The 17,282-nt window shown below is 41.6% G+C and overlaps 1 long non-coding RNA gene across 1 annotated transcript in view; it reads right to left on the bottom strand.

Annotated features, from left to right (window-relative positions):
* Nucleotides 1-3,519: 3,519 nt before the first annotated feature.
* Nucleotides 3,520-17,282, bottom strand: part of LOC307187335 — a 264,230-nt gene continuing 250,467 nt past the window's right edge. The window contains exon 3 of the long non-coding RNA XR_013828586.1: nucleotides 3,520-3,680. This is a non-coding gene — a long non-coding RNA (uncharacterized lncRNA). The remainder of the gene's footprint in view (nucleotides 3,681-17,282) is intronic.

Raw genomic sequence — 17,282 nt, 5'->3', positions numbered from 1 at the left:
AGCAGAGCTATCAGGTACAGACAGCATTTTACAGATCTGCCTTTATGGCTATAAAAATAATTCAGAGCACACGTTTCTCCTGATGGTAGGAAAGTCATTTTACTGCCACATAGAAAGGACATCACATTAAAGAAATCATTTCTGTATACTTCCATGTATGGCTTCTCATATCAGAGAAGTTGACAAAATTGTGACTCATCGGTGACCCATTTTTGGAAAGTGTGAAAATGGGATCAAGCGTCCACTTATCCATGAGCAGAGCATGTGTACTCCAGGGAAGAGAAAATGTCTTCCTCCGGTGACATTTAAGAAAACGGCAGGGACAGCTATCATTCAGTGTGGGTTGGCTGCAAAGGAGCTCCAAGGCAGCGTCATTGTTTCCGAGATCAGGGAAAGGGGCGGTTCCCCGGGAGTGAAGGAAACAGGTTAGAGCTGACAGCAGCCACACCGCCCTTCCCCATCATGCCCTTCCAGTTCCCCAGCCTTTGCTCTCCCCATCGCCGCCTCACCCCCAAGGACAGTGATCATCGGCTCCTTTTCCTTCCTTTGAATTTCTTCTTCAACCCCTCGCTCAAGTTGACAGGTACACAAATCTAAAATGCCTCCCCCAAATAGAAAAAGTAGGAAAAGCTTTCCAGACTGATAGATGGTGGGAACACTGAAAGCCTTACTCCTGATTTCCCAGAAGTTTTTTAACCCTAGATGCTGATAGTTTGTATTAGACTATAGGCAATGTGGAGTTTGCATTAGTTTCTTGAGCTTGATTTAATGCAGGCAGATAAGAAACGCTATTGTAATTCTGAAAATGTCTTAACTCCTTATTTATCTAGCATCATCACAAACAAAATGTATATCTATTAGTTTTATGGACAAGTGATCATTACCCTTGAAGCGTGAACACTTCTTTTTCATCTGAAATGTATTCTATAATTCCTTCACTTAATAAATACACCCTGTTAAGAATTATTACCATGCTCCTTGTTCAGCCAGGCCCACTGAGCTGGACTTCAGTGGCTGAATTTTGCTGAACTGATTTTGTGCTGTCGAGGAGGGCTAGGATGCAGGTCCTCAAACAATGTCTTCAGACCCCTGTGCAACTCTAATCTGTGAGGCATCTTTCTGTCACATCCCATGCAATAGCATCTCACAGGCAGAGTCACCACTGGACAAAGCGAATATCAGGGTTTCTCTCTGATAGTAACAAACTATGAACAATTCCAGAGGAAGAGTAGGAGAGCAAAGTCTGGAGCAAAAACAGCCTAACCAGGTAAGGAATCGAGGAAGCTACTGGAAAGAGGTGAGAGCAACCGGCCTGGTGAAGTTTGGAAACCTGCTGAATGCAGTCTGCTAGATGAACCAGTTTTTACTGGCCCTTCCACATGCAAACTCACTTTTGCTCTAAAGGCTTCTTAAAGAGAGCCATGATTTTTGACACTAGCATTGACACCACCTTTATCCTCATCACAAGCTGTTGATTCGAGATGTTTGGTTTTCTATAGTCTCCCTCAATCCTCACTGCTTCCAACCTGATGTCAACTGTGATGGAGAAAGAATGAAGGGTGCCAGAAAAGCCACACACTACACACACCCACCAACAGCACAGATATCCTAGCTTGTTCCCTGTTGCCCTGATTCACCTGTCCTTCTGATTCAGTATGTCAGATGCTGGCTGGGGTGTTCTGTCCTCTCACATACTGAGGTGTATGGCCTTTGAGAGAATTATTTCCCCTCACCTCACCAAGGAATATTTCACTTGTTTAATCAAGTCACAGCTGTGATCCAAGCAGTGTTTCTAGAAGTTCAAAACAAAACAAAACAAAATAAAAAAATCTATTCTCCACCCTACAACCAGAGTGTTTTCTTAGCATGCAAATCTGATCATGTAACTCCCTTTCAGCAGCTTCTCACCGTCCTTAGAATAAAGTTCAAAATGCTTAACAGGCCCTGCAGGGTCCCAGGGACACTGCTCACTCTTCTATTCAGCTTCCTCACCCATCACTCTCCCCTCACTCTCCATGCCCACCAGCCATGGGGTACCCAGTACAGGCCTCAAACCAGCCCTGCCCCCTCCTGGCCCAGGGCCTTGTCACCCACAGTCCTCCCCACCTGTTAATGAAGCTCCTTCCTTGACACACAAACAAAACCAAACATTCATCCTTCAGGTCTCAGCTTAAATGGTCACCCGCCAAAAGACTAAATCCCCTTGCAGTAGCTACCCAGCCCTCCCCCAACCCTGAGATCCATCAGTCTTGCAACTACTCATCCATCAACTGTCAACCCTTCCTCTCTAAGCTCCATGAGGATAGCGATGGGGCAGATGCAGGCCCCTGAGCTTGTACCCTTGGGGGAGGGGACTGGCTCTTTAAGAAAAACAATACAAAAGTACCTTACTGTGCACATTTTACAAAAAACTTATAATCAATTGTGTGAACACTTTCCTCAGGCCTCTCCCAGGACCTCAAAAGGGGCTGAGCTGGTGGGGACACAAAGCTTAATCTTCTTTAGCTTCATGCTGACTCTGCCTCTGGGCAGGGACTACATTTGTTTTGTTCACTGCTGTGCTTCTGGCACCTGACACAATTTTATTTGGGTGACTATTATCTATTAATGTTCTAATTACTAAATGAGGAAAAGTAGGAATTAGAAAATCTATATTTTTTGAATATGAATATATTGAATATAAAGTATAGTATATACATTTACTGGTAGAACTATGTAATCCCAACAGGAATGAAAGAAGCACGTTAGCTCTCTGAGAGTTGAGCAGATCTTGTATGAAAAGAAGATAAATGATCCTTTCTCCTCCATGAGGGAAGGTTCGTGGACAGGCTGTCAGAGAACTGGGCTGTGACCACACCAGTTTCAGGCTGATTCCAATCTTCAGCCCTGACTCTGTGGGAAGAAATCTGAATCCTAATTATGAGGTCCTTAATCCGGGATGCTTGATGAACCCACAGTGCTTGTAAATCGGGAATATTCCTTTCTATGTTCATGTTTCTGGGAGAGGAATCTTGCTTTCGTCAAATTCTCAAAGTGATATGAGACCTCCCAAAACATGAACAATGACTTCAGATTAGTCCAGGAAGTCTGCATGGAATCAGGGGAATCAATTTCAGTTCAGACAGATGAGGGTTCATATCCCTGCCCTACTTCTTTTTAGAAGAGGATCTTCACAATCCACTCGACTTCTGTGTCTATGCAAATGTATAATGGCCCTACTAACGTTACTCACAAGGTGACTGCAATAGTATGTATATATATATCTACATACATGTGTGTATATGTACACAGACACATAATATATATTGTCTGGCCAAGTTCCTGTCTCATAGTGTGCAGTCAATCATATGTGTTCTCTTCCTTTTTAAATAAATAGTTTTTCAATCCTTAGTATAATCTCTGTACTGGAGGTTAAATTATTTAAGAATAATATATACATTAAACCATGTATTCATTTAAAAAGTTTATTCAGCATCTACTCTGTGCCAAGCACTGTGCTTGGCACTGGGCAGGGGGTAGGATAGGAACCAAAGATCAATAAAATAATTAGAAGGCATAAAGGCAAATCAAAAAGACTGAAAAAAGTCAAGAAGTAGTTTTGAAAATTTCCTACCTCATGATGATTATGTATTCTCTCTTGGAGATGAGCCCCTTTGGCTGTCTACATTATTCCAAAATATCTGGGTAAAAATGGAAAAATATAGTCAGTCATGTGGCTTTTTATGCAAAGGATAGCAATCATCCAGATGTTTCCAAATATTCATGTGTTCACTGTAATCTAGACAACCGTTTCGGAGGATTGAAATTTTCATTCTCAATGAGATGGCACTGCTTTGGGTATACACAGCTTTGCCAGTTTCATGTTACAAACCAACAAATATCCTGTCTCTGACAAAGGCCAAGTGCAACTTTGTGCTTGCAAAGCAAAACAAACCCCTCCCCCCCCCAAAAGTAATGAGAAATTATGGAAATAAGTGGGTCTTAAAGCTAACATATAATTATTCAGGATTAGTCTCTTAGTCCCTCTTTCTTTCTCTCTCTGTCACACACATAGACACATGTTAGCCCTGCTCCATCTCACTCTCCCCACCGCCAGCCTCCCTCCAGCCAGCCCCACCATCATTCCCAGATAAGTGAGGCTTCCTCAAGCACACAAGTGCTGACCAGTGTCCCCTATACATACCTAGGCCTGCCAGATAAAATACAGGATGCCTAGGTAAATCTGAATTTCAGAAAAACAATAAATAAATTTTTAGTATGAGTATGCCCAGATAGTGCATGGGACATACTGGTTCTAAAAGTACTCTTCGTTTATCTGAAATTTGGATTTAACTCGATGTCCTGTATCTTTATTTGTTAAATCTGGCAACCCCACCCCATCCCTTCCTGGAGTTGTAGACTGGTACCAAGTTACTGCCACTCTCATTCCTTTGAACCTTCATGCCATTTCCACCCTGGCATGTCCCAGTTCCCAGGATGGTGCTTTTTCTCTGGACCCCATTTCAAATCCCTATGCTACCAAGCCCTACCTTTGGAACACCACCATTGTAATTACCCACCACTGTGCTTGGCAGGGCTGTCGCAACTCCCAACTTTTCTTTCTCAGGTAGCCAGAAATCTTTGTCACTGGCCCCTTCTCCACTGGTGACCTCTGCTATCACTGGATCCCTTCTCCACCTGGGTCCCCTCCTACTTGGTGGGACTGTGACAGAACTCTGACCCCTGAGCAGCCTGCCCTGTGGCTGCCCTGACCCACTGCAAATAAATTTCCAGACTCCCTGATAGATACCCAATAGGACAGTACACCTAATTCACATTAGCCATGTTAAGGATTAGTTGAATTCACAAGCTAAAATGAACAAAAGAAGAGGGTCAAACAATGCAGTCAAGAAGAGACTGCTTGGGCTTCCCTGGTGGCGCAGTGGTTGAGAGTCCACCTGCCGATGCAGGGGACACGGGTTCGTACCCTGGTCTGGGAAGATCCCACGTGCCGTGGAGTGGCTGGGCCCGCGAGCCGTGGCCGCTGAGCCTGCACGTCCGGAGCCTGTGCTCCGCAGCCGGAGAGGCCACAACAGTGAGAGGCCCGCGTACCGCAAAAAAAATAAAAATAAAAAAAATAAAAGAAGAGACTGCTTATTTCCTAAGAAGAAATGTAACCAAATGGGAAAATATTTAATAAACCAATAAATGAGTTAATAGTTGCACAAAATATAATTTATCTCAGAGCCTGCAGTTCAATCACATAAGCACTCATAATATCAAAGCTTTTTTTATTTCCTCTAAATTTATCAAGGTCTCATTTAATTGCTATAAACACCTAAAGACATGAGCAAATTAATACATAAAATTGCAGGATTTTAGGTGATACATATTCATGAATGCATGTTGTTGTGATCAGACAAATAATGACCTGAGACATTGATGAATTTGGTAGAAGCAAAAGAAAAACATAGCACACTGTTAGAATTCTCTGCAGATCACAGAATGGAATATTTGATAAGCCCTACTCTAAGAGATCATTCATAATAATTATTGTATATCTCTAATTCTTCCAGGAGAGAGATCAGCAAATGTTTAATCAGTTAGCTTCATAAAAATACTGTCCCCAAAGCACTTGAAAGCCAGATCAGTGCTAAAGAATGCTGGCTTCTTGGAAGCCTAATCCAGGCCCTGTTTCTCAGAATCAGTTTTACATTCTTACTGGCATTCTTGCTTCTATATCTACTGCCACTCAGAAAGGACTGACAGTTTTCCAAGCATTTGTGGGAATCTCAAGTTACAGCTGTTCCAGAGTCTTCAAAATAAGTGCCTTTTATTTGGATGGAAATATATAGCATGTGTTGCTCACCCAGAGTTGCTGCAGTGTAGTTATTTTTGAATCCCCAGCCTGCTAACCCCTCTTGTCAGAACCCATCCATACATAGCTCCTGTTCATTAAACTCTTTGCTCTCACCCAAGCAGGCAGTGCCCCTGTGAGCTGGAAACTGCACTTAGTCTGAACATAGCTGGACTGGTCCTGACCAAAAAAATGAGCAAATGCTTAAGGCAGACAATCAGGTTGAGAAGCAAAGGCACAGACTGACAGATGCTGCAAATGAGTCTCAAGAAAGGGTGAAATTACACAGCTCACATATAGGAACACTAATTAATTTCAGCTGATCTCAGAGTAAACCTCAGAATCCTTCTCAACACAATATTCTAGTCAGCCATTTCCAACCAACCTGGAGCAAAAAAGCACTTCAAAGTTATTTGCCTCCCCTGTTCAAATTGAGGTCAACTTGAAAGTTGGGCTCTGGAATAAAACTACAAAAACACTGCCACCACAATAATACTTTTAAAGGATTTACTATGTTTCAGAAACTATGGCATATACGTATTTGTGTGTATATCTATATGTATATGTATACATATATGTTAATTCACTTATTCCTTACAAAGCCCTATGATGGCTGTCCCTTTTTGTACTGTCCCAGTTTGTAATAATTTGCTCAAGGTCACATACAGGAGGTTAAAGGTCAGTATTCGAATACAGGACTATCTCCCTTCACATCCTGTACTCTTAGCCATTGTGCTGACAGCTGGACTACCATTAAGTGGGGAGAACTTGACAGCTGCTTATGTCGTGTGACTTCAAGGGATAATGGGAAAATCCTCTCCTCACATTTTCAAGCTCCCCCTCCCAACACAGATCTGTTTGCTTTATTCAGAGGGAACAACTGGTAGAGGGGTGAGAGCATGAAATGCAGAGTCCCAGCTCAACCGCTACATAGTGGTCTGACTTTGGGTAAGTAGCTTAGCCCTCCTGGGGATGATTATAATGATAATACCCCACAAAGTTGTATGGGCATTAAATGAAACACTTAGAGAATCACATTTTGAAAGTGGAGTTGAGTGTGCAAGGGTTAGTCAGTATTATTAAGACCCAGAATTAGATAAAGTACATGAGTTCCCCCAAAAGTATTTGTATTTAGACAATGGTATTTACCCTGAGATTCTGAGTGGAGTCTGGAGGGGGGGTGTTAGTAGCATTTTGGGAGATGGAACATTAGGGGTCATGAGGAAGGGGCATAAGGCTGCCTGACATGGCTGGAGGTGGAGAGAGGAAGCTGGGGCTCCTGCTTTCCACTTGTAACCTTGGGCAGTGATGCAGCTAGAACCAGCATCCCCAGATGCTCAATACATAGACTAGATTTGCCCACCACCTTTGTCAGAAAATTCCCAGCTATCAGACACTTTTCAATTAGCTGTTGTAAAATACAGATGGGATCATTAGAGATTAGTTACTATCCACGGAAGTGAGGACACAAGCACAGGATCCCTCAGGAAGCACCTAGCAGCCTGAGAGGGAATCAGCACTAAGAACAAGTATACATACTCCAATCCCCAGGGCTTGGTCAGTGTAGAGCAACAAAGGGAACTTGGAGGTTCTTCCATGTTCATCTCACCCCTTGCCCAATAACCTCAAAGGCACCCTATAGAGTCTTATCTCCATTTTTAGAAAAAGTCCAATCCTCTTGGAAGTCAGTCAAGACTTCTGTAGGGGGCACTAACTGCTGTAGTCTGGCGACATTTCATCTCTTCTCTGTAGGCACTTTGCACTTTGTGTGGGGAGCTTTGGTTATGTGGACAGCCACTGGTTACATGGCCAATACAAGAGATGACCATGCAACCACCTTGAAAGCCACTCACACTTGTCTGGATCACTCACAGAGCCTTATTTCGTAGCTGCTCCGTAAGATGAATCTAACTGAACTGGATAGGATGCAATGGCACTGAGTTGAACTGAATTTGAACCAGTTGAACTGGCTGCCTTTTCTAACCCTGAACCAGGTAAGGTGAGAAGATCTCTGTTTCCTTTCAGCCAGTGTCTCAGACCAGTCCTATCGATGCACCCTTTCAGTGAATGGAACACTCACCTGCCGAGTTGCGGGAGTTGTCTTTGATAACACTTCCTCTCTTTCACCTTTACCTCCCATCTAATCCATCACCAAACCCTGCCCATTCTTATCTCACACTCACTTTTAGGAAACCTTCACTTCTCTCCATCTTTGCCACCACAATCCTTCCCCAAATCACTGCCATCTCTTACCCTGAGTCCTCATGCAGCCTACAGAATGGTCTCCCCATGTCTATTCTTGCCCCACTCCCCAATCTAAACCCTGCACTAAAGCTAAAATGATTTCATACACACACACACAAAACAGCAAAACACCAATATGATCGATTTCTCCCCCAGTAAAACCAAAGGGCTTCCCTCACCATTAGGATGACTATAAACGTCCTCTGAGCACAGCCTGGATCCTCCCTCCTGGACTCATGCCACTCTGGCCATGCAATTCCTCAAATGCTCCCTCATGTTTCTTAGCCTTTGCTCACATCATCCCCTCAGCCTGAAACACCTTTGCTCTGGACTCCCATCCCTGCCCCACACTTTCCTACATCTGATGATATACAAAAACATGTCCTTCTTTCATGCTATAGCAGGTATTACAGCTATCCACTCTCCTAGAGTACTTTTCTCTTTCTTCATAATGCCTATCAGACTTTATAAGTATATAGAGGTGATTATTTTTACTAATGTCATTTCCCCACTAAGCAACAATCACCGTAGAAGCTGGGACTATGTCTTTTTGGCATACTATTTCTCCCCAGGGTCTAGCACTGGGCTTGACAGATGATAGGAAACAAGAGCCATTGTTGTTGCATGTTGTGTGGAGGGATACCACTAGCTCTGCAAACTGCCAATGGCGACTCGGAGAGTAGGAGAACGATGAAGCTGATATAACCCACGAACTTCTCACTCCACCCCTCCTCCCATTTGGAGCTTACTCATTTCTGCTTCGGAAATTTTGGGATTACAATTTACAAGGGCACTCAAAGGTGGGCAACAATACTGCAGGTCATACAAATACTCAGTATGACTGTTGACAAGTTTTTATTACTGTGTGGAGTATGTTAGAATAGTTCATTCCTTATAGTGCATTGTTTAGAACCGTTCCTTTCATACAATCATTACATGCTGACCTTAAGTGCATGTCAGGGGCCAGTCTACCCACTGCATAACCTGGATCTCATAGCACGCCAAAAAGGAGCTACCTAGCTCTGTTTAAATGCGTCTTGTGATGGAGGAAGAGCTTGTGACCTCCATTCCATTGTGAAGCAGCTGCACTTCTTAGAAAGTTCTGCCTTATGTTGTGCTGATACGTGCCTCACTGTATCTCTTCTCCCCGATCTTGAACCAAATAACCCTAAACGTGCATCCACATGGCAACATTTCAGTCACCTGAAGACACCTGACAAGCCACATCTGAAGTCTTCTCTTCCATATTTTATGCTTTTGCCAGCCTTGATTTTTTATTTATGGACCACATCTTGCTATTTTACTGCATGCATTCTTGTAAGCTGCCTTATATCCTGTGTGGAATAAGGCCATATATAAATAAACCCTGTGTCTTTCCTCTAGGCAACAACTCAAGTTCCCCATCTGACTGTCTCCTTACCAACCTTGCGTTATTACCTCAGATTTACCCTCTGATCAGTCTGACACTAGAATAGGTAAAAGTATAGGGCTATCCCCAAACTCTGTCTTCGCCTTAGACAGATACTGTCAAGACCGTGGGATGGTCTCTGGGTACAGTGTCTTGGGACTAATAGGCAGAGTTTGGATGAGAGCAGGTCCATCACTGCTGTTTCACAGTTTCATTTTGCAAAACAGTTCTTAGTGACGCTCAGGCTTTGGAAACCCCTCAAACCACCCTCCCTTGGTACTTGAGGTGATAACCTGGCCTCCTTCATGAGCTAGAAGATTCGGGTCATGGGACTAGAACTCCCCCAACGCCCCTCCACACTAATTCAGAGTCCACTCCCTCTCTTTCCTTCTTCACTGCTGTGTGTACCTTCCTTTGAAAGCTGTTCTCTCTATTCTGTCTAATCTATTCCTTTCCACAAAATGAGATCTGCTCCAACAAGTGTCCCAGTTATCGTGGTATTTCCATCTTTCCCTTACAGATAGCTCCTTCTCTTCTGCACAAAATGCTCAAGTCATCCCTAGTCTAAAAATTACTATTAATGAAATATTTAATACCTATTTTAGCCAAAAGCTGACATCCTAGCTATTTCTGTTCAAACATGAGTAAACCTTCAGGAAAAAACCCTGCTGTTATACGAGGGGGGATCCAGGTTTTGCGGGGCCTGCAGGTTATACAATTTGGGGGCAGGAGGGCTCTTTAAAATAAAGAATTCAAACTTATAAATAAAAAGTTAAGTACGCAAGTGAATATTTATTTAGAATGAGAAAAAATGTAACAAATTATAATTTTTTAAAAAAATACTACAATTAAAAAATAATGTAATATTTTAATTTATTAACTGTCTGGCCTCTACAACATTTCCTCCCTCGTTTTTTACCTGCATTCTCTTTGATTGCTTCTTTATTTGGCAAGGATTCAATGTTTTTCAGCATCGTTAATTTTTTTAAAATGTGTTCATTTTTATAGTTTAGAAAAGTTTTAGCTTCCCACACCATTATTGGTAATATGAAAATCTGTAGAATTTTTTTCCTCAAATTTATAAAAATCTCATCAAATTTCCTTCATTTGTGAGCTAAAAAATTTAGAACATTTAAAATTGTGTGTGTGTGTGTGTGTGTGTGTGTGTGTGTGTGCTATGACTAATCTTAAATCTTCTTTGAACTGACAACACCCATTAACCAGTTTGCCTTTGATGTCTCATCACAGTGGTATATTATGAATTTTAGGTTATCTTATCTGATAGGAAAGAATTTGCATTTTGACTGGGCCTTGACAAGAACCAGATCCTCTTCTTGCAATTTTACATATCTCATAATTAAAAGGACGTTTCACACACTAGCTTCTGGCTCTGTACATTTCAAACCTTTTCTCCTCCATATTTTTCCTAATGCCAGGTGTCAAAAGACACATTCACACTTGGTGTCATTGCTGGATGAGTCAGCCCCAGTGGCGGAGGGAGAACTCCCAAGACTATTAGTAGTAGCTTAACTATATATTAACTCTATGTGAACCACACAGTGTATCCCCCTTAAACCCTAACTCTAGTTCCCTAAGCAGATACTCAAATGCCATTCACAACCACAGGGGAACTGTGAGTAAAGGAGGGCCTGAATAGAAAGATACAGTAGTCTTAACTGACTGCACTTAAATATTGCTATGGACTGAATGTTTGTCTTCCTCCAAAATTCATATGTTGAAAGCCTAATCCCCAATATGATGGTATTTGGAGACTAGTCCTTTGGGAGTAATTAGGGCTAGATTAGGTCATGAGGGTGGGGACCTCCTGATGAAACTAATGCTTTTGTATAAGAGGATCTTTCTCCCTTTCTCCTCCAACTCCCCACTCCCCCCACCTTGTGAGGACATAGGGAGAGAAGACACTGCCTGCAAACCAGGAAGAGGGCTCTACCTGACCACGTTGGCACTCTGACATCAGACTTCCCAGCCTTCAAAACTGTGATAAATACATTTCTGTTATTTAAGCCACCCAGTCTGTGGAACTTTGTTAAAGCAGCCTGAACAGACTAAGTCGAACATCTTACATGTGTTAAGTTTTACAGATTACATAACCATAGGAAGGCACTGCTAGTACATCCTAGGGCCTGGGAAAGGTCTGGGCAAGTGAGGGTCTTGAAACTGACAGCTAATCTGCTTCTTGATATGTCTGCCTTGGCATTAGAATTTCCTCAAGAGGTTTCCTCAAAGTCCTGCCCCTTACCCGGATATGCCCTCCTTGCCACTTAACCCCTTGGAGGCTGGCTTCTACTCTACATTCTTGTAACTCAGCAATGACCTAAAACTAATACAGTATCTTGGGTTTTTTAAATAAATTTATTTACTTATTTTTGGTTGCCTTGTGTCTTCGTTGCTGCTCACGGGCTTTCTCTAGCTGCGGTGAGCGGGGGCTACTCTTCGTTGCGGTGCGCGGGCTTCTCATTGTGGTGGCTTCTCTTGTTGCAGAGCACGGCTTCTAGGCACACGGGCTTCAGTAGTTGTGGCTCGCGGGCTCTAGAGCGCAGGCTCAGTAGTTGTGGCACACAGGCTTAGTTGCTCCATGGCATGTGGGATCTTCCCGGACCAAGGCTCGAACCCATGTTGTCTGAATTGGCAGGCGGATTCTTAACCACTGGGCCACCAGGGAAGTCCACTAATACAATATCTTTTTCCCAGCCTTTATTCTTTTCAACCCTCTGCCTTCTTTCTCTGAAGCAAGCTACTCCCTTGTCTCTTACCTAGCATCTTCCTGACTCATTCACCGTCTCTCTCTCTTCCCCACCCTCACACCTCCCCAACCCTCCCACCTTCGCCTCTCCCTCCCTAAGTGAAGGCACTTTCCTTGTTTCTGTCCCTGGCTCCTCCTTCCTTCTCTCTATGGAGCACGCTTCCTTGGAAGCCTCATTCATTCATAGACTTCCTTCATCAGCTCAGCCTCTACGCTCGCTCACTCCAGTCTCCTTTGCTCTAGAGAAGAAATTTCTCTCTAGAGCCATTTTCATTGCCTGCCAGCATCCCCTCAACACTTTAATCCAATGTCTTTTCCCCACACTGGCTCTTCTTTCTTGGCTACATGTTGTCTATTAATGCTGAGAGATCACTGTTGACTCCTGTTTTTCCCTTGACCACCATACTCCTTTTTACCCTTTCCTACTTCTAGCCTTAGCACCTCTTAACTAGAGTAAAAACTTCTCAGTTGTTCCAGAGAATTCTACAACCTGGTGTTCTTCTCCTCCTTCCAACCAGATGGTTTTTCCTTCTCCTCAGAACTGCCACATGCTTTTTATTTATCTGATAGAACTTATTATATTTCATCTTGTATTTATGTGGCAATAACTCACATTTATAAACTGATTATAATGTGCTAAGTATTTTGTATTATCTTATGTAATTCTCATACCTACTCTGTTACTGGCTTTTATTAACATGTTAATTATTTCTGTTTTCAATGGAGAACCTGAGCCTTAGAACTTGCTCAAGGTCACATAGAAAGTGGCAGAGCCAGAATTTAGATGCAGCTCTCTAACTAAAAATAGCCATGAGCTTAATCACCAATAACTAATCATAATAATATAACTGCTACCATTTATTATGCACTTGCCCTGTGCTCTATAAACGTCATATTACCTATAAGGTTATACTGTTATCATTCCCCTCTCATAGAGGAGAAACCTGAGTCCCCCAAACTTTATGCCATCCCCCTAAGGCCTCCTGGCTGGTAATGGCAGGGCTACTATTGAAGACGGGCCGCTTGGTTCCAAAGCCCATGGGGTAACCATGTCACCAGACTGCCTCCCTCTGCACTCTGCTAACTTCATCTTTGTTGTCCTGGTCCTCCAACTATACAGTAGCCTCCCTGAAGGCAGAGGGCTCTTCTTATTCATTTTTTTCATTCTAAAGGTAATTTTTATTTTGAAATTATTTCAGAATTACAAAAACGTTGCAAACACAGTACAGAAATTGTTTTTTCCTAAACCATTTTAAAGTTACCAACATGGTACCATATAACCCCTCAACAATTTTGCATAAACTTCCTCCAGACATAGATCTTCTTCTACATAACTACAATAAAACCATCAAAATGAGGAAATAGACATTGATACCTCATTATCATCTAATATCAGACCCTATTCAATTTTAACCAGTTGTTCCAATAATGTTCTTCATAGCAAAAGGATCCAGTGCAGACTGAAACATTTAGTTCTCTGTGTCTCTAGTCTCCTTCAACATGGAATAGTTCCCCAGGCTTTCTGCAACATCCAAGCCCTTGACACTTTTAAAAACTGCATCCCAGTTATTTGTAGAACGTCCCTCAATTTGAGTGAGTCTGCCTGCTACATAACTCAGGTTATATATCTTTAGCAGTAATGTCTGAGAAGTGATATTGGGTTCTTCCATGCCTTCCTATAAAGTGGTCACAATTTCTTTTGTCTCTTTTCTGGTAAGGTTAACTTTGATAATTGGATTAAGATGGTATCTCCCAGGTTTCTTTCAAGTTACCCTTTTTTCTTAGTACGTAAATACTTTGTAGTAGGTACTTCTTTGAGACTATATTTTGTCCTCATCAAACTTTCACCCACTTAGTTTCAATATGCATAGATGTTTCTTGGCTTAGTTACTACTATAATCGTTGCCAAATGGTGATTTTCTAATGTAAATATTCTTTCTACTTTCACTAGCCAGCATCCACTTCTCTCAATTTATTTATCCACTGATATATTAGTATGGACTCAAGGATCCTATTTTATTCAATGGGTTATAATACTTTACTAACATCATCTATTTTGAAGTTCAAATTGTCCCACGTTCACGTTCATCCCTTCAAAGAGGCTTCTATGTCGTCATGTTCCCACCATCCTTTGAGCACTTCCTACATCCTAGGACAATAAGATATTCCAGGCTTCTCTTATACTTTCCCTGGCCCAGTCCTGGTATCAGTCATTTCTCCAAACCATCATGGTTCCTTTTAGTAGAGAATGGTACTTAGAAATTAAGATCTGGCCACTTGGTGTGCTTGCTGTGACTGGGATGTCAGTGCTCTGGGGCTCTCTCGGTGGCCAGGGCTAGGAAGCTAGAAGATGCGTGTGTGCGTGTGTGTGCGTGCATATGTGTGTGTGTGAAACAATGAGTTCACATCAATACCTCCAATTCCATTCTAATATCATATGGTTCATTCCATTTTTCTCCTTTTCTACATTTCTAACTTTCTTCTTAAATAGTATAAAACCATTATTAATTTATGTACTCACTGGGTCATTCTCCCCATAGGTACACGATCTCCTGATGCTACCACAGTTCCCCCACCCTCACATGGATGCCCCACCCTACTCAGACTCCGACTTCCCCTGCCAGCCTGCCCCACTCCAACTCCGCCACCTCGCCTTCCTCTTCAGTCCTGCTCACCCCCGCCTAACAGCTGTTAGACTGAACTGTTCCAGAAGCTCACTCATGCTATGATGAATCTCTGGACTGGCACAATGCTCTTTGCTGAGTGGTTACTCTCAATTCACATTTTTTAAACAGAATAAAATAAATATTGGCCCACTTGAGGTTTTATACATAAAAATTGGTCTTTATTAAGAAAATAATAAAGTTTATACTTATCATAAAGAAATAGTACCTGAGTAAGAACAAAAATTAAACAGAACGTAAGTTCTTACTAAAAAGGCTAAATTCAACGTACAGGAAGCATAAAGTATCAACCAAAAGGTGCTGGTTTTCCCTCTACATCTGGCCTGCCTCAGGGTCCACGAGTATTCCTGACCTTCATTTTTTCTAGTCTGCTATTAAGGAAAAAAGGTTTAATTCTTTTTTCTAGAAATGTTTTTGTCACTTCATGAATTTAAACCGATAACTCTTAGTTTCCCTTGGCTGCGGTTGTCTAACATCTATTGCCTGAAGTTTAAAATCCTGTTGTGGGATTGTTGTGACACACAGTTGCCAACTGCTTTCTCCAAAGGCAGAGTCCACCTTCCTCTGAGGGTCTCTCTCTGCAAGGCCATCTACTAGCTCCTCAGTCTAAGAACACAGTTTCTCCACTGCACACCTGGATCCAGAATAGTTTCCCTTTCTAACTTTTCAAAATTATAAGAGGACATATACAACTTTCTTCACAAATATTACATTTCAGTTGGTTGATTTATTTTTAAATTAAGGTGCACACAGACATGATGTGGCTATAAAATAAACAGATGTGTGACCTGTTTCATTTCTTTTATAGTGTACTGTAATATATAAAAAATAAGTATATTTTCAAGAATATTTGATCTTCAGGACTTTCAGAGCAATTAAACAGTATGGCTACCAGCAAACAAAGGTATGGCTTAAATTAAAACTTCTAGGGACCTTTGTAAAGCCTGGGTTGAAAGTTTCAGTGACTATTCAATAAATTCTACCAAGAAACTTCAGGTCCAACTCAACAGTATTAAGGTAAGATAAGAGCCTAATTTCTAGTGCCATCATCCATAGATTGTATGATAAAAATAACAATTCACCCATATTATTACATGTATTCCTCACATGAACCCTCTGAGGTAGACAAGAGCTACAACATGATGAAACAAACTCACACATCTTCAAGGTGGCAGAACTAAAATGCAACCCTAGGTTTCTTCTCCTTTTTTAAAGATTAACTTTTTAAAATTAATTAATTAATTTATTTTTGTCTGCATTGGGTCTTCACTGCTGCGCACAGGCTTTCTTCAGTTGCAGTGAGCGGGGGCTACTCTTCATTGCAGTGCATGGGCTTCTTGTTGCAGTGGCTTCTCTTGTTGCGGAGCACGGGCTCTAGGCCTGCGGGCTCAGTAGTTGTGGTTCGCTGGCTCTAGAGCACAGGCTCAGTAGTTGTGGCGCACAGGCTTAGTTGCTTCGTGGCACGTGGGATCTTCCTGGACCAGAGCTCTAACCCGTGTCCCCTGCATTGACAGACGGATTCTTAACCACTGCACCACCAGGGAAGTCTGCAACCCTAGGCTTTAAGTCACCCCACACCCACACGTCATGCTGCCTCTCCAGACGAGATTATGTTTGTAATAGGTTTCCAATTCCTCAACCATATCTTCCTATGCTGTGCATCCAAACTCCCTTCTATCTAATGAGATAGATAAATCAAGCCAATGAAGTCTAAACTCATAGGAAAAATGCCTCTGAAAAGATGTTTTCATTAAGATAACTGGCTTATTCAAAAAACTATTTTCCCTTTAAGCTAAAGAGCAAGGTACCTAAAGAAATTCCCAACTAAATTATATTCGGAAGTCAGAAAACTCTTCTGACATGAAATGTGGGAGTTTTTACTTTCCTGACAAAGTAGGGTGAATGCTTTTTATTCTAGATTATCATTTTTATATGAAGACAAAATACTTAACTTCATTCATAGACATTTTCAAAGATGGCTATGCTACTGCCATGAAAGTATAAGAAAGAAAAAAAAGTTATTTAATGGTCATCACAAGGCCCCAAAAAACACCATTTCAGTTTTTGATGAATGTATTACTTCTACCACTTTAACTTATTGGAAATTCAAAGAATTCTATCACTATAAGGAATATTTATTGTGTTTTATGATTATAAAATTAACACATGCTCAATATTTTAAAAGGCAAAAAATTATAAAGAATAAAAATAAGATCACATACACTCTCATCACCCATTGATAACAACCGGTTTCTCTTAAATATATCTTTTCATGCATTTGTGTGTCTGGTTTTATTTTTGCAAAGTTGAAATCATAAAGTTTCATTTTCTGTTTTTTGTCATTTA

The sequence above is a fragment of the Stenella coeruleoalba genome (genome assembly GCF_951394435.1).
Source record: "Stenella coeruleoalba genome assembly, chromosome: 5".
Classification (NCBI taxonomy): domain Eukaryota; kingdom Metazoa; phylum Chordata; class Mammalia; order Artiodactyla; family Delphinidae; genus Stenella; species Stenella coeruleoalba.
The sequence above is the reverse complement of the archived record's forward strand: the minus strand, read 5'-3'. Positions and strand labels throughout refer to the sequence as shown.